Consider the following 27,523-nt stretch of genomic DNA (forward strand, 5'->3'; position numbering starts at 1 on the left):
CCATGAATGGAGGAACCCCAACTTCTTAAATACCTTTTTAGAGACAAAGAAGAGAAAGGGAGGGAAAGTTTTTATTAGGGAGGGGAAGCCATAAAACCCTAAAAAATCCGGAGACAAAGAAGTAAAGATATAGTGGGTTATCTTGGAATATTCTAAAGGAATATTGTAAATCCTTGAGGACACAAAACAGTCAGGAATCTACTCTCTTATCTTGCTAATTTATAAGAGATTGAGACAGAATAGTTAAGGAAACTGAGACAGGGAAACTGTAAAGAGAACTGTGGCATAACACCCCCTTACTCAAATTGACTTCCTGGAGTTATCTCCAGGTACAAACAGAAAGTTATTATTCTTTCTTGCAAGAAGTGGGGCAGCACATACCAACAAGGTGTGGCACAGCACAGAAGCAGAAGTTGGGTTATATAGCCGAAAAAACAGGTCTCCATCTCTCCTTTCCCCCCTTATCCTGTAGGTTTTTAAATTCATTGGGTTTTCAGGAACTCAGAAGAGGCTATTGTTGATGTAGCAGTGCAGATTCTGCTTCATAATAGTCATGTAACTTCCTGAAACTTAGGCCTGGAGTCTGTTCTACTTTAGCCTATAATTTTCTGAGAAAAGTAGTCATTTATTCCATTCACTTCGATCTATTCAGTCTTCATAGTTCTCTCTGGATGCTGGCAGCATTATTCATCCCAAGTCTATTGGAGTTTCGGCACTTTTTTAATCACCAAAGAGGTGTTTTCCCCTAGTAATTCTGTCTTGCAGTTGGTTGTAAAGAATATGATGGAGGATTGAAGGAAAAATAGTATAAGAACAAGGCTATAGTCAGTACCTTCTCAGATGTCAACTGTGTATGATGAGGTTAGGGTGGCAATTCCTAGTTCCAAATGATGTGTTAGAGGTTTAGCACCAAATGCTGGAGTTCAGTCATTGGAAGAATTCACAATGGTCATTCTCTTTTTTTTTTTTTTTTAATATAAGTATATTATGTTTTTTTTTAATTTTAATTTAATTTTATTTAATAATAACTTTGTATTGACAGAATCCATGCCAGGGTAATTTTTTACAACATTATCCCTTGCACTCGCTTATGTTTCGATTTTTCCCCTCCCTCCCTTCATCCCCTCCCCTCCTCCCCCCCCCAGATGGCAAGCAGTCCTATATATGTTAAATATTGTAATGCCGGAGAAACTGAGGCAGGAGAGAGATTAGAGAGTTTTTAATATTTTATTAATGGGAGAGTAAGATTGACTGGACAGGACTCTCGTCTCAGATTATCCAGTCAGACAGAGATAAGTATACTGGGACCAAGGAATCCATATTGGTCCCAGGGCTGGAGGACCCAAAGAATCCAGCGTCCAGCATACAGCTGCCAGACGCCATTCTCCAGCAATGAATGGAGGAACAACAACTTCTTAAATACCTTTTTGGAGACAAAGAAGAGAAAGGGAGGGAAAGTTTTTTTATCAGGGAGGGAAAGCCAAAAAACCTAAAAATTCCAGAGACAAAGAAGTAAAGATATCATGGGTTGGTCTTGGAATATTCTAAAGGAATATTGTAAATCCCTAAAAGAGTCAGGAGAGCTACTCTTTTATCTTGCTAATTTACAACCCAAGAGCGAATAATCCTTAGTTTTACTGGGTCAGAGACAGAACAGTTAAGGTAACTGAGACAGGGAAACTGAGTCAGGACAGTTAAAGAAAACTGTGGCATAACAATATGTTGCAGTATATCCTAGATATAATACATATTTGCAGAACCGAACAGTTATCTTGTTGCACAGGGAGAATTGGATTCAGAAGGTAAAAATAACTCGGGAAGAAAATCAAAAATGCAAATAGTTCACATTTGTTTCCCAGTGTTCCTTCTTTGGGTGTAGCTGTTTCTGTCCATCATTTATCCACACAATGGTCATTCTCTTTGGCAAAAGCCAAGTTTATTTAGAAGTTACAGACAAAATGAAGAGATACAATAGACACCAGGAATGGCAAATATGAAACAGAGCACGTAGTTAGCAAAGAAAGTGGTTTTAAAATTAACAATGGAAAAGACCAGCTCCCCAGTGGAACTCACAATTAGCCAGGAGAAAAGGAATACCCCATGAGGTTGAAGTATGCTCTTAGTTGGCAGGCTAAATCCATAGAGCAGTTTAGCACCCTAAAAGAGTTAGCCATAAGAAGGAGAAAGATACCATGAGATATGATGGAGGAAGGGGAGTAAAGACAATATGTGGCCCGAGAGAGGAGTGAGGGAAGAAAACACTAGGAAGAGTATCATGATGACTATAACTCCAAAAGGGATTTAGCCAAGATTGGGGGGGGGGGGTCACAGACAGATTTGTAGGGGAAATTTAACCTCAGGGTTTGACATAACTTGGATTTCTGATTGGATTTAAAGAAGTGGGACTACCCAGGACTTCCACAGAGGATGGGACTACGAGGTTAAACTGATCCCCATTAGTGTCCTCCCCCACTTGCCTCAGGGAGTGATTCCCCCCCTTAGTTACTCAGAACTCTTCATTTTGGACATCATGGTTCATGCTTTTAGAAAAATGACATTACTGTGAACATGAAGTTTTGAAGGCAGGAATAAGGATCAAAAGATATGAAGTATAACACGCATTTTTATACATGTACCCATTATGTATTTTTACAGATGAATTGCTCTAAACCTTAAAACATCTCACACACACACAAAACCTCACCACCTTTATAACACATAGTTGATTGTGGCACCCATATGTTGGAATGTGCTCAGTTTGTCTAGTCACACCCACGATTATGTCACTCTAAGAATGACACATTATCCTTAGGCTGATCTCTACCAAGGGACAATGAGGAAGGTAACAAATTCAGATCGACAAAAGTGTCAATTACCTGCTTACGAAGAATTCAACCAGAGAAGCAAGAGTAGAGAATTTATTTTATAAAAGTGGATTCTCAAAGCACCAGGATTACAAGAAGAAGGAAACAGTAACACCTGAAAGGATTGGACAAAAGCAGAGGAGCTCAATCTATTATTGAAGGCTTCCAGTAGAATCAGTGTTGAAAAGACCATTCACTTGAACTTGTGGATTATTTTACAGTAAGTATAACTATCTTTTTTTCTCTAATGGAGCTTAATTAAATTTGTTAAGAGAATGGCTAGGGTGCTCGCAAGCACAGAATTGGAGTTAGCCTTTTTCGATATTAAAGAGATTTTTAAGGTCCCCTTCCAGGTTAAACTCTTTGATTCCAAATAAACATGTTATTATACCAATGTGTAAACTAGCAATCACTCAACTTATTTATTTATTTATTCGTGTCTTTCAAGTTTCAAGAAGGGGAATCCTAAGTAGGTCTGATGGGGTCCCTTATTTTTAACCTTCATGACTTTGAGCTCATCTTTTCTTAGATTTCCGCTGCCAAGGTAGGAAAAGCCCAAGTTTGCAATCAAACCGAGCTTAGCACAAGCCCCGCTTGTTGAAGCTGATCTTAGCATCTTTGCCCGGGTCTCCCTATTCTGTGGTTGCGAGGCAAGCAGAAATGTACCCTAAGTAGTCTGGGTTAAGATCGTGCCTAGGTATGGAACTAGGGCTAAGGGACATTTTCGAATTCGTTTTCGGACGCTTCTTGGGGCTCGAGCCGCGAACCTAAAAAACTACGATGCGGCTGGCACTTGCGATTCTTCTGTGGCCCCAAACTCCTCCTAGCCTCCGGTTCCTGTACTACTTTCTCCCAGCTCTCTCGTAAGCGCCAGCTGGTAACTATGGAGACGGGAAAACATGCTACCGAGGCTGACCCGCCCCCTTAGACTCCCGGACTTTCCGCTTCCGTTGGAAGCTGGGGGGCTACGCGCGCCCCCGCGCTACGAGTGGGCGAAGGAGGAGGAAGAGGAGAAGAGGGAGCGCATGCTTCCTTGTTGTCTTAAGATTGTTCTGAGCCGAACCACAAATCCCCAGATGCATCAGGGGAGGTCATGAATTTGGAAAAGCAAGGACTTCCGGATGTAAGAGGCGCGTCTGCGTACCGGGCGCTGTCGTATTGGCCCGAGAGGTCTCGTGAGATGCGTGTCACAGCGACGTGCAGTCGTGGGGCGGGGAAGTCGAGGCGGCGGCGGCGGCGGCGGCGGTCGCGGCGGTCGCGGCGGCGGCGGCGGCGGCGCGGACACGGACGCGATTTCGCTGGAGCGGAGGTGGTCGCGGTTGCGACTGGATCGGGTTTTGGCCCCTTCCCTCCTCCGCTCCCCCTCCTTCCCCCCCTTCCCTTCCGAAGAGGTTGAGCCCGGCGCAGGCAGGCGGCGACAAGTTCCGGGTGAGGGACCCTGGAGCCCAAACAAACCCCTCTCCCCAACCTGGGTGCCTGGGGGCGGGGGAGAGAAGGCTTTGAGGGAAGCAGCCTTGCTTGTCTGTCAAAAGGACTCCTCGAGGGAGCTCGCCCCACCTTCCCCGGTCGCAACCTTGCTACTGTTGGGAGGCCGAAGTCCCGTTATTTTTTCACTAGGGTCTTGTCACACCCCTCTCCTCGTCAGAAAGGTCCTTTTTCTGTCTCTGCCTCTGGAGAGATGATTCCCCCATCTTCTTGCCGTCCCAGGAGCTCAGTACCGACCTCCCACCCGAAGACCAGCCTGCCCACCTATTGTCTCCCAAAGATGCTTTGTTTAAAAGTTGATTACATTTCCTCTTTCCTATGGATTTTGGGGTATCTGTTTACTTTTGGGAATAACTGACAATATCCTTCTTGAGTTCCTCCCATTCTATCTTGAAACTCCGGAGAAACATTTATCCACTTAGACTATTGAGATTGTGTACTTGGAGCTTTCTGCTTTCTTTTGGGATTTGCTGTTTTTCTGATTCGATAGCCTTAGTTTCTTTCGAAATTCCATATTGAGAACTGGCTCAGAAATTTATTTTCAACACACTTGAATTTATTTTGGCGTCTCACAGGCATTTCTTTTGTCTGTATCTTGGGAGGTTAATTATTTTTGCATATTTGTCTGGTGGTACAAGACTAGGTGAGTTGATGTTGAATCCTAGGAGAAAAAATTAGATATTATGGAGTTGTTGGAGTTCAATTGAATTGAAAGGCTTCCAAGCCATAACTGTTGTGTAATGGTCCCCTTTGGGCCCATATTTCTCAACTCTCTCCCTAGTCTCTGAACCAGTTTAAAAGCAAAAAGGGTGGGCTTGCCATGTTTATGAGAAAGTTCCAATTCATTGTGTCTTCCTTTCTCCCCTCTATTTTCCCTTCTTCCAGAAATGATTAGGGTCTTTTAAAAGTTGCAACTAAAGGGAATAAGGTGAAGAATGGGAAAAATGACTGTAATTTAGGGTAGGAAAAGAGAGCAATACAATTCTTAATAGTGTTTGATCCCAGGAAGGACTTGTCTCTTTTCTTGGATATTTGCATTTTGATTGAGTTTCTAGAAATAAAAATTTAATAAATGCCATTTAGTTTCTCTTCTCCATCTTCCCCCTACCAGTCCAAGGAATCTGTAGCAAGAGGTATAACAGATTCCCTGAGACATAAGAGTATTGCAGGACTTCAAAACTTGCAGGGATCATTGGATTCCCTGACACATGAAGTAATGGACAATAGATTGATTTTAGACTGTATCTAGGACTTATGAATATAATTCTTCATGTTGATTCAGGTTGTTTGTTTGTAATATCTCCCATCTTGATGGATTTATGTATACCTGTTTCAAGTGAGACTCTTCAGAAACAGCTTATCTAGTTTAATTCCCCATTTCCCTTTGGTGTTTTCCTCTCCCTTCCTTAGATGTTAGGGAGGGCGTGATCACTCCTTTTTTGAAGAGTCAGGGAAGGCATGATCACCTTTTTGGGGTTCTTAGCTCCCTGAGAAGTCTCAGTTCCCCCCTGAGACCAAGGCCTGTCTGAAAGGCTCTCCAGGAAGCTGCCCAGCCCCTGGCAAGGAGACAATAAAGAATTTGGACTTTTAACACCTGGCTATTCTTGTGGTGATTACTCAACTGAAACAAAGGTTGCTCCAAGACCTACAGAAAACCAACCAGAACACTACACAGGTGTTGAATTTTATTTTTGAGATGTCATGTAAACTTTGAACTATCAGTTCTGGTTATTGAAATGCCCTCTTACAAAGTTTCCTCCTTTCCCTTTATCTCTAAACTTAAGTTATGAGTTCATTTGTGATTATTGATTTGAGGGCTAAATATGGTTGTTATACTGCAGTTAACTCATCTGGGAAGGTATATAATTCATACACACTGTTCCTTAATAATAACTAGGTTATTTGAGATTTTGAATGACTCCTTTTTTATAGTTTGAAATTTAAAAGTCTGGTTATTTTCTAAGTTAAGACCAAAAAAAAAAAAAAAAACCCTTTCATGGTGAATCTTATGTGGTAATTGTGAACCATAGATTGTTGTGCATTACTGAATTTTTCTCATTAGTGATACAAATTGCATTTACCATTTCCCAATTAACTAGTAAGATTGACTGCCTTATTAGTGTAGTTCTATCTCTTTTGCACATTTGCTGAGAACTGACAATAATACATCTACTGACTTTGTTAAATAGTCTTAAATGTAATGACATTCAGTTGGTTTTTTCCCTCTTTGTATGTCAGCACAAATAGATTATTTCTTATAGTGCTTTATAGTGCTATAGTGAAGTTTTCTTCTCAGTTTTAGAATTTGAAAGTTTATTTACAAAATTGTTTTCCTTAATCACTCTAAACTGTTGATTTGATATATAATTTAGTTCTTAATCTGTTTGTCAAAGTATATAATATTTCTAAGTTTTCAAGGCACTAGACTCAGAAGAGCAGTAGTTAGAAAAAAATTTATTTCATGCCTGTAAAATTTTGTAATAACTTTTATGGTGCTTTAAGATTTGGAAAGTGTTTTATAAACATCTAAAAGCCTTGTGAAGGAGATAGTTCAAATATTATTTCCCCAATTTTATAGCTGAAGAGGTTGGGTCCTAGAAGTCTTAGAAGTCAAGTGATTGACTTGACAAGAGTCCCACAGCTAATATCACATTCAGTATTATATCCTGTCTTTTTTTTTTTTTTTTTTTTTATGTTCAGTACTTTTTCTGTCTCCCCTGAAGCTTCATCACTATGTTAATATTCGTCTCTCAGAAGTGATTGTGTGAATCTCATTTGGGATTATATATTTGGAAAATCCTGTTACACTTAGGTAATTACCAATTTTGAATTTAATAATTTAGTAAAGAATTCTACTACTAGAGTCCCCTCATGACCTGGTGTGCCAGTGACTCTAGGTTCTTTTTAGGCTAATCCTCTGATATTTGAGCAATGGTGTCAAACTCAAAAAGAATCATTAAATTGTACATAAAGATCCCTTTGGAGTGTCAATATAATGTAATTATTAAATAAAAAATTTAAAAAAAAAAAAGATCCCTTTGGATCATATTCTGATTTAGAAAACCACACATATTTATATGTTTCTTTTTTTTAAATTAATACATCAATTTATTAAAGTCAGCCATTTAAATCTAATTCTGGCTGGCACTTGGATTGTGGCATGTGTGGCTATTATTTACTTAACACTTCTGGCTTTAGCATATGGTTAGCTATAGAATGCAAAACGTTTTCCATTGTGCCTTCTAAGTTACAGGGGACTCATGATTTGCATTGGTGGAAGGAATAGATGCTGAAATATTTGAAAACAAAGATCACTTTTATTGATTTTAAAAAACATTTGTTTATGATGTTGAAGGCTGCATGATTTTTCACTTTTCATCGATTAGAAGTGCTATAGTATTTTGAAAAAAACCTAAATATCTAAATATATTTAGAACTGAGAGAAAGATTGAGGATTATCTGTTCTAGTCTTGTTCTTCTAGAACAACAGTACAGACTAGTAAAATTTGATTTATGTAAAGTATACCAAGGAGCTGGGAATGAGAAGAATGTAGAAGCCAGTTTGAAAAAAAAATTAAAGAATCTTGATTGCAGAAGTTACATGGACCAAATCTTTTAGCTTGAGCAATATTGTTGAGAAACACTGAGAGTTTAGCTCATTTCATTTATGTACTCAGATTCATTTTACATATTCAGTTTGTTATAACAGGGAACCTTAGATATCCAAACCAACCCTTTGATTTTATAGTCAGGAAACTCAGGCCTGAGATGTTAAGAAACATCTTATTTTCAACAACTATTTATTAATTCCCTGTGACATACTAGGCATTGGGAATACAAATCAACGAAAAATCTACTTTCAAAGAATTTATATTCTGATGGGGTAAACAACAAATAAGTATATAGAAAATAAGTACAAAATTAAATCAAGGAAGTTTGGGAAGGAAATAATACTAGTAATTGTGAGAAGGGGAGGATTCAGGAAAGGTTTCTTTCAAGTACTAGGAAGATACTTGAGCTGAGTCTTTTTTTCCTCAACAATATTTTATTTTTCAATTGTATGTAAAGCTAGTTTTCAGCATTCTTTTTAAAAAATAGCTTTTTATTTACAAGTTATATGCATGGGTATTTTTACAGCATTGATAATTGCCAAACCTTTTGTCCCAATTTTTCCCCTCCTTCCCCCCATCCTCTCCCCCCAAATCACCTGTGGGCTGACCAATACATGTTAAGTATTTTAAAGTATAAATTAAATACAATATAAGCATACATGTCCTAACAGTTATTTTGCTGTACAAAAAGAATCAGTTTGAAATAGTGTGTACTATTAGCCTGTGAAGGAAATAAAAACATTTCAGCATTCATTTTTGTAAAATTTTGAGCTCCATATTTTTATTCTCCTTCCCTTCCTTCCTCTCTCCCCAAGACAGCACAATTTGATGTAGGTTATACATGTGCAATCATTTTAAGCATATTTCCATATTGTCATGTTGTAAACAGTCATATTGTAAAGAAAAATGAGAACAAATGGGAAAAACTATGAGAGCAAACAAACAAAAAGATGACAATTGTATGCTTTGAATCCACATTCAGTCTCCATAGTTCTCTGGATATGAATGGTATTTTCCATCCCAAGTTCTTTTGTCTTGGACCACTGTATTGCTGAGAAAAGCTGTCTATTATAGATGATCATCACATAATCTTGCTGTTACTGTGTACAATGTTCTTCTGGTTTTGTTGAGCTGAATCTTAAAAAGAAGAAATTTTAGAGTTGTAGATGAGCAGGTAATGTACTGGAATCATAGGAAATGTGTATGAGAGACAGGGAAAAGGCCAGTTTGGCTGCATTGCACTTTGTAGGAGGGAAGTAATAAGAGGATGAAATAGAAAGATAAGTTGGTGCCAACTTTGTGAATTTTTTTTAAAGCAGTTTTTTATTCTAGGGATGTAGAGCTAGGACCCAAAGCTTCTCTTACTACTTATTCTACTATTCTGCCTAAGGGTGCTTTTCATTAGCTGGCGGAAATTATTTTCAGTCCCTTGGTGGCAATGGAAAGCATTTTTGTTGTTGTGAATCAAGGCTTTGCCATTCTGTATTTCTATGATTGTGATTAAATCATTTGAATTGAATTTTATTTGTAAAATGTAGTTAATAATACTTTATTAAAGGACTGTGAACAAAGCATTTTAAAACCTTATTTTTGAAAGATTTTTCAGAGAGTTGTGAGAGTAGCAAAAAGTTTTTAGGGAATAGTATGGAAATAAAATCTATTAAATTTTATCTTTTTAAAACACAAAGCAATTTTTTTTTTTTTTTTAGTATTTTGAAGTATATAGTTGAAATTTTGTTGCTGTCTCAAATTATTTTCTTATATTTACAATCTGTCTCAAGCCTATTTAAAATGAGATAAAGAGTTCTGATTAAATACTGGCTTATTAGTATGGTGAAGAGGGGACCTCGTAACTCAGAAAATCCTTGAAGGAGAAAATCTTCAATTCTGCCTCAATAAGAGACTACCCCAAGTCCCTTTTTTTTTTTTTTTTTAAAAGCTTGATAAAAGAGGTTTATTATGGGGTTTGGAAGTAATGTTAAATAAGTGAAGGTAGAGATAAGAGGGCACCAGAAACAGGATTCCAGTGGGCAGAGAGTCCTTGGTGCCAGGTATGGTATTGGCATGTTTTGACCCTCTGCAAAGAGAGGACTTCAGCTTGGCTCTTTTATAATGAGAGATTTAGCTAAAGGGGTTTGTGGGTGGAGTCCTAAGTTAGCTCCTGGATTGGTTTCAGCAAGGGCTAGTGGGGGTTGCTTGGTGGGGATTGGGAGACCTGAGCAGATAATTAGAATGGGGGCTGGGAGCCCCCCTCTCCTGTTGGAATTCAAAGGGGTGCTTTTGACCAGGATTTGTGAATCAAAGATCCTAGCTTTCTGAATTGATAATGCATCAGCCAGGAGGGGTTGGGAATCAAAGGACTAGTTTCTTTTTTTCTTTTCTTTTCTTTTTTTTTCCTGGTATTGAATGTTTTTTTTTTTTTTTTTTTTAATTTTTATTTAATAATTACTTTATATTGACAGAATCCATGCCAGGGTAATTTTTTTACAATATTATCCCTTGCACTCGTTTCTGTTCCGATTTTTCCCCTCCCTCCCTCCACCCCCTCCCCTAGATGGCAAGCAGTCCTATATATGTTGGATATGTTGCAGTATATCCTAGATACAATATATGTTTGCAGAACCGAACAGTTCTCTTATTGCACAGGGAGAATTGGATTCAGAAGGTATAAATAACCCGGGAAGAAAAACAAAAATGCAGATAGTTCACATTCGTTTCCCAGTGTTCTTTCTTTGGGTGTAGCTGCTTCTGTCCATCATTTATCAATTGAAACTCAGGTCTCTTTGTCAAAGAAATCCACTTCCATCAAAATATGTCCTCATACAATACCGTTGTCCAAGTGTATAATGATCTCCTGGTTCTGCTCATTTCACTTAGCATCAGTTCATGTAAGTCTCGCCAGTCCTCTCTGTATTCATCCTGCTGGTCATTTCTTACAGAACAATAATATTCCATAACATTCATATACCACAATTTACCCAGCCATTCTCCAATTGATGGGCATCCATTCATTTTCCAGTTTCTAGCCACTACAAATAGGGCTGCCACAAACATTTTGGCACAGACAGGTCCCTTTCCCTTCTTTAGTATTTCTTTGGGATATAAGCCCAATAGAAACACTGCTGGATCAAAGGGTATGCACAATTTGATAACTTTTTGGGCATAATTCCAGAATGGTTGGATTCGTTCACAACTCCACCAACAATGCATTAGTAGGACTAGTTTCTTAAAGAACCACAACATGTATCAATGGTACTTATTCTACTCCCCAAGCAAATTTTTTTTTTTTTTTTTTTTGGTATCCCCAGACTGTAGCACAGTACTACACAGGAATATAGTAAGCATTGAATAAATATTTATTATTGACAGATTGACTAACCTTCATAAAGCCTTTCATGATCCCCTTCCAACTGCTAGTGTCTTCCTCCACCCAAAGTAATAACTATAGATGAGGTAACTCCACTATCATTGAATGCTATTGGCACTTTCTTTGTTACCTGTAGTCCTACACTTGTCCTCAGTTACACCCCTAATTTGTTTTTGTTTTGTTTTGGCTAAGGCAATTGGGATTAAATGACTTACCTAGGGTTACAACCAGGAAATGTTAAGTGTCTGAGAGCAGATTTGAACTCAGGTCCTCCTTACTTCAGGGCTGGTGCTCTATCCACTGCACCATCTAGTTGCCCCTCTATAGCTAATTTGTGACAGAGACAAGATCTGAACTTAGATCTCTGTCTTGAAAACTAGCTCTCTTTTACGCCTATGCATTTACTTGTATATATTTTCTTCATACCATATATGCAAGTTTTCTCTAGTAGAATGGAAATTATTTGAGGATGCACTTTTGTGTTTATAACCTCAGTATCTACCACAGTGCTTGACGCATTGTAGTTACTTAACTAAAGCTTGTTGATTTATTTATTGCGTTAGAAAGTCAACAATCATTTATTAATCATCTAAATGTGCTAGATACTCTGTTGATGGAAGATATTATAATGTGGAATTCTTCATAGCGATTAGATCTTGTGATTTGAAGCTTCTTTGAGAGTGTTTTTAGACCTGGTCATTAAATATAATGGAGTCCTGTGGGAGGGTACCAGTTGATATAATTTACTATGAACCAGTCTAATGAAACCTTTGTTAATAGGTGAAATAAAATTCACCTTGAAATAAAGTTTTAGATAATTACTGAGCTCATTATAGCATTTATTACTAGTAACATAAAGGAGACTTGCTTTTTATCATTTTCATGGGGATAGCATGAAGATTTATGCAAATTCAAAAGTAAGTACTGTGTGGAACTTTTTTTTTGGTATGGAAATACCTTTTTTTTATTATTTAAATTCTAAATTAAAAAAGAGAAATACAATTTTAAAAATTGACTGTTGTCAAAACATAAATGAATTAACTAAAAATATTACACATCTTAAATCCATGTAGCAATAAAATGAATCTCTAGAAAGAGTATGATATTGTATTTTTCATCTTGAATTTTTTTTTCTTTTTTAAAAATTTTTATTTAAAAAACATATGCATGGGTAATTTTTCAACATTGACCTTTGCAAAACCTTTCTTTCCATATTTTCCCCTCCTTCCCCCCAATCCCTCCCCTAGCTGGCAGGTAGTCCAATACATGTTTAATATGTTAAAATATATGTTAAATCCAATATATGTATACATATTTATACAGTTACTCTTGCTGCACAAGATAAATCAGATCAAAAAGGAAGAAAAAAAATTGATAAAGAAAACAAAATGCAAACAAACAACAACAGAGAGAGAGAATGCTATGTTGTGGTCCACACTCAGTTTCCACAGTCCTCTCTCTGTAGATGGCTCTCTTCATCACTGAACAAGTTGCACTGTTTTGAATCATCTCATTGTTGAAGAGAGCCACGTCCATCGGAATTGATCGTTGTATTGCCTTGTTGTTGCCATCTATGATGATTTCCTGGTTCTGCTCATTTCATTTAGCATCAGTTCATGTAAGTCTCTTCAGACCTCTTTGAAATCATCCTGGTGGTCGTTTCTTACAGAACAATAATATTTCATGACATTTATATGCCATAATTTATTCAGCCATTCTCTATTTGATGGGCACGTGTGGAACACTTTACTAAAAAAAAAGCCAACAATCTCTATTCCTATCATTGATTAATGTTTGTCTTTGTGTCTTTTAATTTAAAATGCAGATTTGAAAATTTTTGATAAAACTTTAGGTAAACCTATTTTTAAATTAAAATCATGCCCTAATTTAAGCCAGTCCAATAGGAAATAGTGGCAGCAAAAGACCCAGAATATGTAATGTAGTTAATTCTTTGTGTAGTTTATTAATAACTTGATGACATTTAGGAACCGTGGATAACTTAAGACAGTAATTGTAAAATAAGAGGTTTAGGGTTAGAAGAGACCTTTAAGAGATCATCTAATCTAGTGTATCAAACTTATATCGTAATGGATCCCAGTGAGTACATATTAATTTAGAAAACCATAGACTATATATATTATGTTGTACTATATTTCATTAAAACATTCACTTTACTTTTTAATTACTTTTTAATCTGGTGGGACAGCAGTTGTGGGTTTTGCTGACTGAAATGGGCTTCTAGATTGACCACTGATTTATTTCAATCCCCTCTTTTTTACACTTAAGTAAATAGAGGCTTAGAGGTTGAGTGATTTGATGTGTGGGTACCTTAATAAGTGATAGATCTGTGTGATTGCAAGTTTTGAGCTTTTTCTACCATATCATGTTCACTGGTGGTTTAGTTTTATGCTTCATAAAATGATAGAAAATATATAAACTTGAATTTTTTTAAACATTTGGTCAGAAAAAATTCTCATTTTATTAAAATTAGACTTTATGAGGCATACTAAGAGTTACTTGTCACAAATTTGGTACATTTTCCTTAATCTCTTAGGGCCTTTGTTCTTCCATCTGTAAATTGTGATGAAATGAATGTGTGCTGACATCCAGTGGCCTTTAAGGTTACTTTCAGTTCTAAATCTATGATTCTGTGATAATGTTATTTTCAAGCTGGAAAAAATAGTAAATTCTAGCTAAATTATTAACTTATTTTTAAGATTTGTGTTTTACAGGCTTTTTTGTGAATGAATTTTGGATTTTCCTTTAAAAAACATAACGATAATACAATTCAGATTGTGCTTTAAGGTTTGCCAAATCTTTTATAAATGTTTTCATTTCATTCTTAACACAACTTTGAGAAGTAGGTGGTATTATTATTATTAGTAGTAGTAGTATGATTATGATTATCTCCCTTTTACAGATTTGGAAATTGAGGCAGACAGCCATTGAATAATTTGCTCAGAATCACATAGCTAGCATGTATCTGAGGCTAGCTTTGAACCCAGGTCTTTCTGAATCTCAAGTCTAGTCCTATATATACTTTGGCTTTGTAGGTTCTGTTTGTCAAATGTAGAGCTTTCTAAAAAGAAGCTGTCTTTTGTTAATTAAGCCACTGAAAGTATACTATGTTTATTTACCTCTTTTTTTTTTTTTTTTTTTGGAAGAGGTATTTTAAAAAGCTTTTATTGATGCCTTTTAACTGTAATCATTTCTATTTCTCCTCATGGCTTTTTCCTTGCCCTTGGTGTTAGTGAAGTTCCACTTTGATCATAATCTACAGACTAATATATTTCTGCTATTCTTAGATGTAAAACCTGGTGGTTGGTGAAGTTTTGCCTACCAAGTAGTGGTCAGTGGTCAGTGCATTTCAGTGTCAGTCTTAGAATATTCTAAGTACAGTCACTCTAAGTTGGCTTTGATATTGAGTCTGTATAGTATTTCCCCAGTGAATTAAATAATGCATTATACTAACTTGGACAGGGTTGCAAATATCTTATGAGAGAGACTAGAAAGTGACTAATTAAAGAAATTATTGGCTAATTATATGATAACATTCATTAAGAACAAATGCAAAAGTATTCTTAGAAAACGACAGACAAAAGATAAAAAGTAACTAAGAAGAAATATTATGTCAAAAAATTAAATATGTGTGTATTACCAGTTTTAATAGACTGAGTTAGTTATTTTTATGTTCTTTCTTTTAAAAGATTTTAAAATAAATATCTTTTGTTATATTATTTTTATTTTCTAATATAGCTCCCTTCGAGAGAGCTACCCCTTAAACCTAATGACAAAAAAAAAAGTCAGCAGAGCTAACCAATACATTAACTGAGTTTGAGGTTACATGAAATATTACACAATCTTAATACTCTTATCTCTTCAAATAAGATCATTTTCATATTCCTTTTAGGGCTGATAAGATTTAATGTTGCAATTTCATAGCATTAAAATTTTTTTGATTCTTTCCATTTACATTGTTATCTTTATGTATATCATTTTCCTGATTCTCCTTGCATCTTTTTGCATTTGTTCTTATAGAAAGGAAGGAAGGAAAGAGAAAACAGAAAAATAAAAGACAGATAAATCTCTCATTAATTAAAAAAATAGAAGCTATAAATTAAGAAATCTTTTCCTATATATATATATATATATATATATATATATATATATATATGCACTTTTTTTCAGTGTTACCTTATAAGGATTTTATTTTCTTTTTAAAAATTTCTCTGTTACATCTATTTTTAACCTTATTTTAAGTAGAAGTTATACATATATAAATACATACATGTACACAATACTCCATATATGCATACACATATATCACATATATCTTTCTCATCTCACACATAGCAGTATTATTGCCCAATTTTGAAACCCCTCCCCCCCAGATCGATGAGAAAATTTTGCAAGCAAGCAAGAAAAAAATAATTCAATTACACTGGAGCTACAATTAGAATTGTACAAGACTTATCATCAGCCACAATAAAAGACTGCAGATCTTAGAATCACATACACCAGCAGTCAAAAGGACTAGGCCTGCAGCCAAAAATATTATATCCAGCAAAATTATCTATAATATTGAATGAAAAAAATGGACATTTAACAAACATGAAGATTTTGCAATTCATAGTAGTTAATCTAAGTTTTTTGTTTTTTGTTATTTTGAATCTTCTTGGGTTGTATCAGGAGGACCCCTGTTCTGTCCCAAATCTTCTTTATTTTTCTAGTCTATGTTCATCCTGAGGTAAAAATTTGTTCTGTTTGTGGGAGGAAATCTGGAGAACTTGAAATTTATCGACCTACTCTGCCATCTTCCCAGAATTCTCCCTTTGCAAGATTTTGAGCTTCAGATTTTTTTCCCTTTCCTCCAACTGCAAGCTATCTAATAAAGGCTTTATTTCCATATTAATTATATTGTGAAAGAAGACTGGAAACAAATGGGGGAAAAAAAACCTACGAGAATGGGGGGAAAAAACACATGAAAATAGTATGCTTTGATCTGCGTTCAGACTCCATAGTTCTTTCTCTTGGTGTGGATAGTATTTTCCCATTAAGAGTCCCTTGGGATTGTCTTGGATCATTGCATTGCTGAGAAGAACAAAGTTTTAACCTCCTTTTTAAGGAAGATACCTTTCTTCTGTGGTGTTTTCCTTCCCTGCTTCCTTTTCCCTTTTCCCCTATTGGAGTGTAAGTTACTTGAGGGCAAGGGCTGATTTTTATTCTGCTTGTATTTGTGTTTTCTGTGTTTAGCAGAGTGCTTAGCACATTATAAACTTCCTGTTTGTGCTTATTGATATGGTAATTATTGGTTATATCCAGCTAGACTAAATAAATTTCTTTAATAAGGAATGTTAAATATGAGAATAAGCTATTGAAGGAGAATTTCTTTCTTGGAGATCTCTCAGAATCAGATTGGTGCTTGATTATGTGGATGGTTTTGGTGCAGAATTGAAAGTTGACTTGACTCTTTAGAATCTTATGAATCGCTGAATGGTTTCTGTTATAAGTGCAAATTGGCATTTACAAATAATATGTAGCTGAGGGTTCTCTCCTGGGTCCTTTTATCAATTTTCTCTGGATTTCTTATCTGATGATGTAATTGACTTCCCTAGTTTTTAATTATCATCTTTAAATAAATGACTCCCAAATCCATATCTTTTCTTTTGCTCTGGCTAAGTAAATCCCTTTTAAAAACTTGCTGAATGTCTCATTTGGTTCCAGTATTGAACCTAAACTATCAGGGATCTGTCCTGAATCAGACACAGTCCACAATACTATATATGCAATCAGTTGTCAAATCTTGTAGTTTCTATCTTCATATCACCCTATTTCAAGATTTTTTTCCCCTGGAGTATTATAGTGATCTCCTAATTGGTTTCTCAGTGTCAAAGCTTCTTCATCCCATCCTCCCTACAATTGTTAAAGTGATTTTCCTAAAGAGCAGGATCAACCATGTTATTCCTTTTCTCAGTAAGTTCCCAGCTACATAAAACATTTATTAAGTGCTTACTCTGCTAGATACAACCTTTTTTTTTTTTTTAAAGCCTTCATAACTTTTCTTCAACCTAACTTTTCAACTTCCTTTCCTGCAGTATTCTGTTATCTAGCTGTATTCTCTTCTTTGCTGTTTTTTTTAAAAGGACACCACATTTTATAAGACATCTCTTTTGTGCTGGTTGTCCACCATGTTCCCATTCCTACTTTACCTCTACCTTTTAGAATCCCTTTTTTCTTTCAGAACTCTGGCCAAGTGACAGCTTGAAGTTTTTCCTAATCCCTCCTAGATGAATATTATTTTTTTCCTTTCACCATTTATCTTGTACTATATTTATTTTGAATATATTTTATATATTCTTATTTATATGTTATTTCTCCCCATTTCCTTCCCCTTCTTCCCTCTCTCTTTCCTTCCCCTTCCTCTCTCTTTCCCTCCCTCCTTTCCTTTTTCCTTCCCTCCCTTTATTCTCATTGCCTGGCATAATAATGGCACATAGTAGAAACTTAATATATTCTTAGATTATATATGTTTTTGTTCAGGTCTTATTTTGCTTCATTAGTTCATACAGATCTTCCTGTGTTTCTCTGAATTCCTCAAATTCATTATTCTTTGGCAAATGCATGAAAGCATCATAATTATCAGAAAATAATTTTTTAACTCAATAATAAGAAGTGTCCAGTCCAACATAGGGATTTTATTAGTTTGTCTCAGATATTAGGGATCTTTATTGGAAAATGGAAACACGTTTGTTCCCTTGGATTTTCTGTCTGTGCTTTTATTTTAGATAGAAGTTAGCTGACAAAGAGTACGTTTGTCATTGTGTATGCCACTCCAGTCAAGTCTACTTTTCTTGGCCCATGTGACATATAAGACACAATAATCATACAAAGAGGAAAAGATATAAAATAGACATTGTATAGATTTTGTTGCTTCTTTTCTCGCCTTAAAAAATGAATTTCCAAATGAAATAGTTAAATTGATTTGTTGTATGAGACTTTGAAGGCATAGTTTCTAAAATCCTTTTTATCCATAGTTAAAACTAACAAAATTTGTAGGAGAAGCAATATTCTAACCTCTACCCTCGCTGAAGTTTGGTTAGTTTTTCCTTAATAGGTATCTTCAAGGCTTGGGTCCATCTTTAAGACTGGTTCAGAGGACTAAAGGCTCATATTGTCAATATAATATAGTGGTTACCATTATTTTACATATACATAATAATGTATATTATTATTATATATATATTATAATAACATATAAGGAGCTCTGAGAGAAGGAAATGGCAAACTACTCCAAGAAAACTGCAGATGGAATCATAAATAATTGGACATGACAGCAGTGTTTTCAATGCTTATTCTTGTTGAACATCCTCTTACTATGACTAAATCTCTTTTTGACTTTATCAGTGTCTCATTTTGTTTCAGTATTGAACTTTTATTGGCCCCAGCCCCAGCTCAGGACATTGGAAAATGCATTGGTTTTTTTACCATCCTGCAGATGAGTCATAGGTAGGTCCAATTATTGCAAAAAAAAAAAAAAATGACTCCAGTGAAATGGTTACGTTATATAAATTCAGACTGCATATTTTCTTTGGGTTGAAAACAGTTACCATTTCTTGCAAAGTATACTTTGAAGAATGTTTAATTTGAATTCATTTGACCATTTTGCAATATTCATTATTCACACTAATCTCAGGACCTAGCTTTTATGCTTCGGAAGATATAGAGGTTTTTAGAGGCATACTTGTATTATTTCTCATTATCTCCCAGACTTGAGTAGAATCAAATAAATTTTTGTGTTTGAATTACTAGTTATGAAATTATATTTGGGGGGCACATGTAAAAATATTTCTATTGAAATTTAATTTTGAAAAAATATCTATACATATATACGCATATATGTGTGTGCATGTGTGTATATATATATATGGAGAGAGAGAGAGAAAGAAAGAGAGGAATATAGAAATTTCTATAGCATTATTTCCTATGGATTTGTCAAGAAAGATTTGTAGATCTGGAATTTAGGTATTTGGTAATTGGAAAATTCTTTCTCTGCTGGCATTTGGAGAGGCTTATCTGACACTTTTTTCCTTTTCATTAAAACCTATGCCTCTTGAGGACTTAATATTAAGGCTATTTCCTTTGTTTATGTGGGACTATTACTTCATCTACTCTTAGTCTTAAGTGCCTTTTAGATAGTCCTTCCCTCCCCCCCTTAAAATTTGATTCCTTCTTAGGCTGCTTAGCAGTACCAGATCTCAAGCTATACTACCTGATACTGGATCACTGGAATCATTTATAATACAATATGCAGAAGTAAATGGCCATAGTAACCTACTTTTGATAAACCCAATATCCCAGTTATTTGGGGAAAAAACTCAAAATTCTACAAAAAGTGGGAAAACTGGAAAAAAAAACTAGGCATATACCATTATCTATCATTCTATACCAAAATAAATTCAAAATGGATATGTGATTCAGATATAAAGGGTGATAATTTTTTAAATGCTCCCCTAATTTACTTATCTTTACTGATCTGCATATAGGGGAATAGTTTATGACCAACCAAGAGATAGAAAGGATCATGAAAGATAATATGAATGATTTTGATTACATTAAATGAAAAAATTTTTGTTCAAATAAAACTAATGCAGCCAAAATTAGAAGGAAGGAAATAATTTTGCTTGTAAATTTTTCTGATAAAAATCTCATTTCTCAAATATACAGGGAACTGAATCAGATTTATAAAAATAACAAATCATTCCTTAATTCATAGTCAAAGGCTATGAACAGGCAGATTTCAGAAGAAATCAGAGCTATTCAGAGTCATATAAAAAAAGAAGCTCTAAATCACTACTGATTAGAGAGATGTGAACTAAAATAACTTTGAGATAATCACCTTATACCTTATATCAGACTGGCTAATATGTATTTCCCTTAGAATTTTAACTTTTGGTTTTACTTGTACAGAAATTTTAAAATTTTATATAATGAAAATTATCCATTTTATCTTATTTGATCCTCCTTAAAATTTGATCTTGAATTTTTCCCCTATCTATAAATATAAAAAATAGTTTCTTCCTTGCATCTTTAATTTTTTAAATTTATATTCTTTTATATCTAAGTCATATATCCATTTGGAGATAATCTTGGTATATTATTTGAGGCATTTGTATAAACAATATCTAGTGGTATTTATAAGGGGTGTCTGCACTCTATTCATCAAACATTTATTGAGTGTTTACTTTGTGCAGAGCAGTCTGTTAGGTGCTGGGGATACAGAAATAAATGAACAAAAAATTGATGTTCCAACAGGGCTACTTTTCCTTCCCTATCCTCACCCTCCACTTTTCAGCTCCCTTTTTTATATGTTGTTTTTTTTTCCAATGAGAACATAACCTTCTGACATCAGGACTGGCCTTCATTTTAATTGTGTTTGTATCTGTAGTGTTTAGTACAATGCCTGACACTTGGTAAGCACTGACTAACTTCTCTGGGCTTGTTATTTATCCCCTGATCTTATAAAGTTCCATTCAAATAAAGACTGGAAACTAAAGAAAAGAGAGGACTGTTAAATTTGTGTTCTGTAGATTTTGGTATGTGAAATAAGGGGAGATAGAGAACTCTTATCTTCTACTAATATCTTTTCAGTTTGTTGAGACATGCCAGAGTTTAGATTTTACTATCAGAACTTTTGGTAATGTAAGTTTCCTTCCACATAATGATGAAGCAACAGGTTCTTGATTTTGGAGGATTGATATTAGCAATATTCTGTAATAAGGTTAATTTCTGGTGTGAAATACCTTGATAGTATATTTCCATTCTCCTCCGCCCCCCATTTTATTCCTAAATACTGATTTTTTTTTTTTTTTTTGGTACTCTGATACTGTTGGTCTGAGGCCAAGAAAACAGTGTGACTAATATAGTATGTCTTTGTATTCTCTGAATAACAACATTTTTGTCTCTGGTGCTGAACATAGAGTACCATTGAGGACAACAAAAACATTAAAATGATTTGGTTTTACCACTCTAACATATTCCTTTGGTCATATATGGTGGAAGCAGATATAACTATCTAGATATGATTAAAATAACTAATTTTTAAAATTTTCACTTTTTAAAAAAACTTAAAAGTTAGAGAGGTGAGATTGCTTATGTGATGTTCATATTTCCCTTGTTAAAGAATAAGATTCTAAGAATAGGGTTATGAGGTCTAAGAATCTGAGATGGAAAGGACCTTAGCAACCATCGACTTTTTTTTTTTTTTTTTAAATTATAGCTTTTTATTGACAACATATGCATGGGTTATTTTTTACAACATTGTCCCTTGCGCTCAATTCTGTTCCAACTTTTCCTTTCCCTCCCTCTACCTCCTCCCCTAGATGGCAGGTAGTCTTATACATGTTAAACATGTTAAAGTATATCCTAGATACAATATATGTGTGCAGATCCGTACAGGTCTCTTGTATAAAACAAGAAGAATTGGAATAAGAAGGTAAAAATAACCTGGAAAGAAAAACAAAAATGCAAATACTCCACATTCATTTCCCAGTGTTCCTTCTTTGGGTGTAGCTGATTCTGTCCATCATTGATCAATTGGAACTGAATTAGATCTTCTCTTTGTCGAAGATATCCCCTTCCATCAGAATACATCCTCATACAGTATTGTTGTTGAAGTGTATAATGACCTCCTGGTCTTGCTCATTTCACTCAGCATCAGTTCAGACCATCTACTTTTAATACTTGGAAACAAAGTCCACAATACTCAACAAGTGGTCAGTTCATGCCTTTGCTTAAAGAATTGTAATGAAATTACAATTTCATCGTAATTGAGGCAATTCATTTTGCTTTTGGACAATTATGATAATTTGAAAGTTTTTCCTAACATTAAGCCTAAATTATTTTTATTATTGTTGTTATTATTGCACCTCTCACCTGTAGCTCCTAATTCTTCTTTCTAGGTTCAAACAGCACAAATCTAATACCTCTTACATGTGGCAACTCTTCAAAAGTTGAAGGCAGCTATCATATCCTTATTGTTTTGTTTTCTCTATATCAATAACTTTGATTTAACTTAGTATTTTACAAATAGAAGTATTTTAGTAATTTAAAAAGTAGAGTGGGAAGTTTCATTTGCTAGTAATCCACTTATGATTTTGAACATGTTTTGTGTTTTTACTTATCTCTTTCTTGGAGAAATTTCTGTTTTCCATCCATTTATCTTGCTGAGATTTAATCAGTCAGACTTTTAAATTAAAAAAAAAATCCATGGGAGTTTATGGAATCATAATTTTAGAGTTGGAAACGATCTAAGCCACTGTATTTTACAAAGGGGGAAATTAAGGCCCAGAAAAGCAATATTTTATTTTACAAAGGAGGAAATTAAGGCCCAGAAAAGCAATATCATTCCTGTGGAAAGGAAACAAAGGCCAACTTCAGTGCAGAAAGGCTGATTCTTTGAATTATTCTTGCATATTGCTTCTTTATTCCTTCTGCTTTTATTCTTTTAGCCATTTTGCTTTATTAGGACCTTTATAGAGATAGCAAAGAAAATGGATGCCGAATTTTAAGAAATTTTCCTCCTTGGGCTTGATTAAAAAATTTGTTTAGTGAAAGAAGGTATGACACCATTGGTTTAAAGATGTTGGGAGATTGTTTAGGTGTCATTTATCAGTTCTGATAAGAAAGGAAATTTAAAAAACTTACTCCTGTATATTTGTATTTGAAACATATCAGCAACCATGGTAATAATACATACGTTTTGGGGGAGAAAACCTGTTTTGTTCCATTTATTAGATTATATAGTCTGAGAAATAATTGTGGTATATAATTCTTAATGAGTATAACAGTCAAGAAGACCTGAGTTCAAGTCCCTTCTCTGCAATCTGACCGCAGACCTGACAATAGTATGACCTAAAGCAGGTCACTTAATCCCTCAGTGATAATCAGGTTACTCTTTATGATTACAAATTTCAGAGTTGATTGATTTTTGCATTGATTCATAGAGAAAATTTCTTACCTACAGGAGTATTTCCTTAGAAGATGAAATCAGAGAAACATAGGATGTTAGAAGAGATCTTGGTGGTTGTCCAGTCTGTGTCATACATGAAAGGAATCCCTTCTATAAACCTAATATACCAGTGACTTTCTAGCTTGTGTTTAGAGCACTCTAAGGGGGAGGAACCACTTTGTTATTTTTTTTCCTCCTCATTAAGCTTAAATTTACTTTGTTGCAGTTCCCACACATTATTATTCTTGTTTCTTCCTTCTGGGGCTAAATAGAATGAGACTATCCTCCATCTGACAGTCCTTCAGATGGTTGAAGACAGCTATCGGGTCCTTATTGAATCGTCTCTTTGTGCTAAACATGCCTAATTTCTTCTACTGATCCTCATGTGACATGGAGTCAACATCAGCTCACAGTCCTGGTTGGCCTCTTCTCTGCAATCCTCAACTTATTAATATCTTAAATCATAACATCTAGAACTGGATATAGTATGTATGTGAATTCTGGCAAGGTCAGGGTACAGGGGGAGTATCAACTCCTCATTCTTAAAAGCCATGGCTCTCAGTGTGGTCTAAGATCAAATTAGCTTCTTTTTTTTTTGGCTTTCATATCATCTTACTCTACTAAGTTACTGAGCTTTTGTTCCATTTAAACTTTTTAGAACATCTGTGTGTATCTGACTCCCCTATTTTGGTAGGTATGAATGAATTTTTTTATTTATCCAGGTATAAGACTTTATCTTTACCCTTACTGAAATTTCATCTTAATAGTTCAGTTCAGTGCTATATAGCCTATCAAGATACTTTTAAATCCTGACTCTTGTCATTCAGTATATTACATAACCCTTCCAGCTTTGTATCACCTGAAAATTGGATGAATATTCATCTTTGTTTTTATGCAAATCCTTTTATAAAAGTATTAAATAGCACTGACTTAATGTCTGAACTTTGAGAGTATACTAATGGAGAATTCTGGCCATCCAATCAGATAGACACTGAATTTGTCAGTTAAGATTTGTTAAGTGCTTATAATGTTCCAGGTACTATGCTAAGTTCAGATAATATCAAAAGAGGCAAAAGGTAGAGATCCTTCCTTGAAGGCGCTCATAAGCAAATGTATATATTATATATAGGGGATATACATATATGTGACAAATAGTAATTTGCAGAGGGAAGGCACAGGCAATGAGGGGATAGAGGATAGATGGGGATATTGGAAAACCCTCTTGTAAAACAGGGGTGGTAACCTTTTTTCTGACATAATCTGCAGTGTCTTGGTCTATATCCTGCCACTTGATCCACTGGAGAAGTGGTAGTTGTTGCTTGTCCTTCTTGAAGAGCACCACAATATCAAGGAGGTGATGCCATGACATGCAAGAGAATTGGATTTAAGTGAAGGAGGGCTGTGCAAGGTCACCATGCTGTCCCCTCCTAAATTGTTCTCTAGAATGGTTGGAACAGTTCACCACTTCTGGTAGTTTATTAATGTACCTATTTTCCCCTCAATCCCACCAGCATTTGTAATTTCTTATAAGTGGTGCCTGTAAGAAACAAGTGTTTTAACAGAAACTCTGCAGTTGAAGCCAGGGAAAAATTTTTATTCACAGTTTTGCAAGAATGGTTGTCCACCCATAGGCACCACTTAATGCTATAAGTTGTAAGTTCTGTTCCAAAATTCAAGTCTTAACTCTCCATTGGCTGTGTCATACAGAATTTACAACCTGTCTGGAGTATCTAATTCTCTCACATGAGTCCCCACCTCTAACCACATCCCCCATTGGTATTCATTTCCCCTTTTTCTTATACTTTATTTGATCATAGTTCCCTATAACTATAGATGTAAGTAAAATATTGGCAGAAACCAGTTGTGTATTCTTTGTCACATAGGAGTTCACAGATGTATGGTCACGTAGGTATTCCCATCCCAGTATAGAGGCAACGTCTTCAACTACATTTTCTATAATCTCCTCTTTTCTTTTTATTTACTCTTAGTTGCACTTGCATCTTCATTTTACCATAAGAAGATTCTAGTCCAGCCAACATTGTTTCAAATGACCTCTGTGACTCCTCTTACGCCTTTAGAAATTGGTTGTTTGAGCCTCACTTTATTTTTTAAATGCCAGGGTAAAAGAAATAGACAAATTTAATCAGTGTACAAAATGCTTGTCTAATTCCCAGGCAAAGTAGGTTGGAGAATGTCTTCTCCACCATACTCATCCCTGAGAAGTTGCTAGAGCTGTCCCTTATGTTCCAACTTTGAATGCATGATGTCAAAGTTCCTTCGTTTTGGAGTCCTTCACCCTGCCTTGAGAGACAAACCAAGTGATTTCCCATTCTTAGATTTGCGGATAGTACAGACTTAATGTTTTCTTTCTGTACAGAAGGGAAAAAAAAGGACAAAATCCTGTGATTAATTCTCCCTAGGGATATTGTTTTGGAACTGGAGGATCATGCATTTGAATTCACTTTCATGTCTTTGCATGTCTAAGGGGAATGATATTATTTGGGTGGTGTCGTGACTCAGTAGCACAAGCATAGCAGTCACTTTGTTCAGACTTTATAGTATATTTTGCCCATTTTACCCAGGCATTGGTCTCTCCATATTCTATTTCTGTCTCTTATTTTAAGTTCTTAACTTTGATTCCCTTCACAATCTTAGGGTCATTTGGAGGTTTTTGTTCCTTCAGTAGAGGCGCTATGCATTATGGTTTTCCTGTATCTCTTGAGTTCTGAACCACTGTTCTGGATCTTGATTGTTCATCTGTTCCAAATCCATAGATCTGAATTTTTTGTTTGTGGCAATATCTAATTTCTGTGGATTATAAATTCCTTGAGGACAGAGTCCTTTTCATCAATATATTCCTAATACGTAGCACAATCTTTGGCACTAGGGTTAGAATTTAGATCTATGATTTCATTAGTAAATGAGAAAACTAACGTTACCAGTGCTTTTCTCCCTTCCTTGGCTGCCCAAACCCAGTGTTATTGTTGTTAGTACATCTTTTTAACTAACTAACTAACTTTCTAACTAAGTACTAAGAGACTAAGAAAATCATGACAACTTTGACAACAATATGTAATATTTATTATATCAGTTTTCTTGAAATGGAAATTTGTTATTTTATACTGAATATTCTTATCATCTGCTGTGTACATGGCAGTGCTTTTTAAGTTTGTAAATTCTGTTCTTTTTTTTTTCCCTTTGATAATTTTTAAAAATTTTACATTTAAATTTTTTCGTTTTCTTCCTGCCTACTTTGCTTCTCTGTCTACTCATCCCTCCCCCCTTATTTCTCTAAAGATTTTGGAGCGTGCTATACCTTTCATAGTATATATGCAATGTTTTCTGTTAAGCTATTCTTGATATGAGTAGGTTTTCAAAACTAGTAGCCCTCTCCTCCCAAATACTTCTGTATCTATTCTTCTGTACCTCTTTGTATGACATAATTACTATTTTTATCTTAACTCTGGCCCAATTTTTCTTTTGAGCTGCTCTGTTATTTTTGGCAGTCTTAAACATATGCTATACATTTCCCATGTTAAAAAACAAAAACAAAAAAAAAAAAAAAACACAAACTATTTGTCCATGTTGAGTTCCTTGACATTGATCTTTTATATTGACTTACATGTTAAGTTTTCTATTAAGTTTGAGTTTGTTTAATAGAAAGTCCTGAAAATCTGCAAGTTCATTGAATGTCCATTTTTTTCTCGTTCAATAGTACAGATAATTTTGCTGGATATGATATTTTTGGCCACAAGCCTAGTTCTTTTGATTGTTAGTAGATATGATTCTAGGATCTGTGATCTTTTATAGTGGCTACTGATAAGTTTGATTCAATTCTAATTGTACTTCTAGCATATTTGAATTTTTTTTCTTGTTTTTTGCAAAATTTTCTCTTTGATCTGCCAAATTGAACTTTGGCAACATAGGTTCTCTCTTTTTTTTTTTTTTTAATTTAATTTTATTTAATAATAACTTTGTATTGACAGAATCCATGCCAGGATAATTTTTACACAGCATTATCCCTTGCAATCACTTATGTTTCGTTTTTTTCCCCTCCTTCCCTCCCCCCCCCCCCCCCCCAAGATGGCAAGCAGTCCTATATATGTTAAATATGGGCAACATAGGTTCTCATTGAGGTGATAATTGGTAGATTTTTTCAATTTCTACTTCTCATGTTCTATCACTCTAG

General features: G+C 35.0%; 1 protein-coding gene across 2 annotated transcripts in view; it reads left to right on the forward strand.

Moving 5' to 3' along the window:
• The first annotated feature begins 2,892 nt into the window (after positions 1-2,892).
• ADIPOR2 (adiponectin receptor 2) overlaps positions 2,893-27,523 on the forward strand; it is a 73,048-nt gene continuing 48,417 nt past the window's right edge. Inside the window, exon 1 of one of the 2 annotated variants that reach the window (XM_051962832.1) lies at positions 2,893-3,084. The gene's annotated coding sequence lies outside the window, so the exon portion shown is untranslated. Of the gene's footprint in view, positions 3,085-4,113; positions 4,293-27,523 lie in introns of those variants that run through there. The other variant, XM_051962831.1, reaches the window with a different exon arrangement.

Source organism: Antechinus flavipes, chromosome 5 (assembly GCF_016432865.1).
Source record: "Antechinus flavipes isolate AdamAnt ecotype Samford, QLD, Australia chromosome 5, AdamAnt_v2, whole genome shotgun sequence".
Classification (NCBI taxonomy): Eukaryota; Metazoa; Chordata; class Mammalia; order Dasyuromorphia; family Dasyuridae; genus Antechinus; species Antechinus flavipes.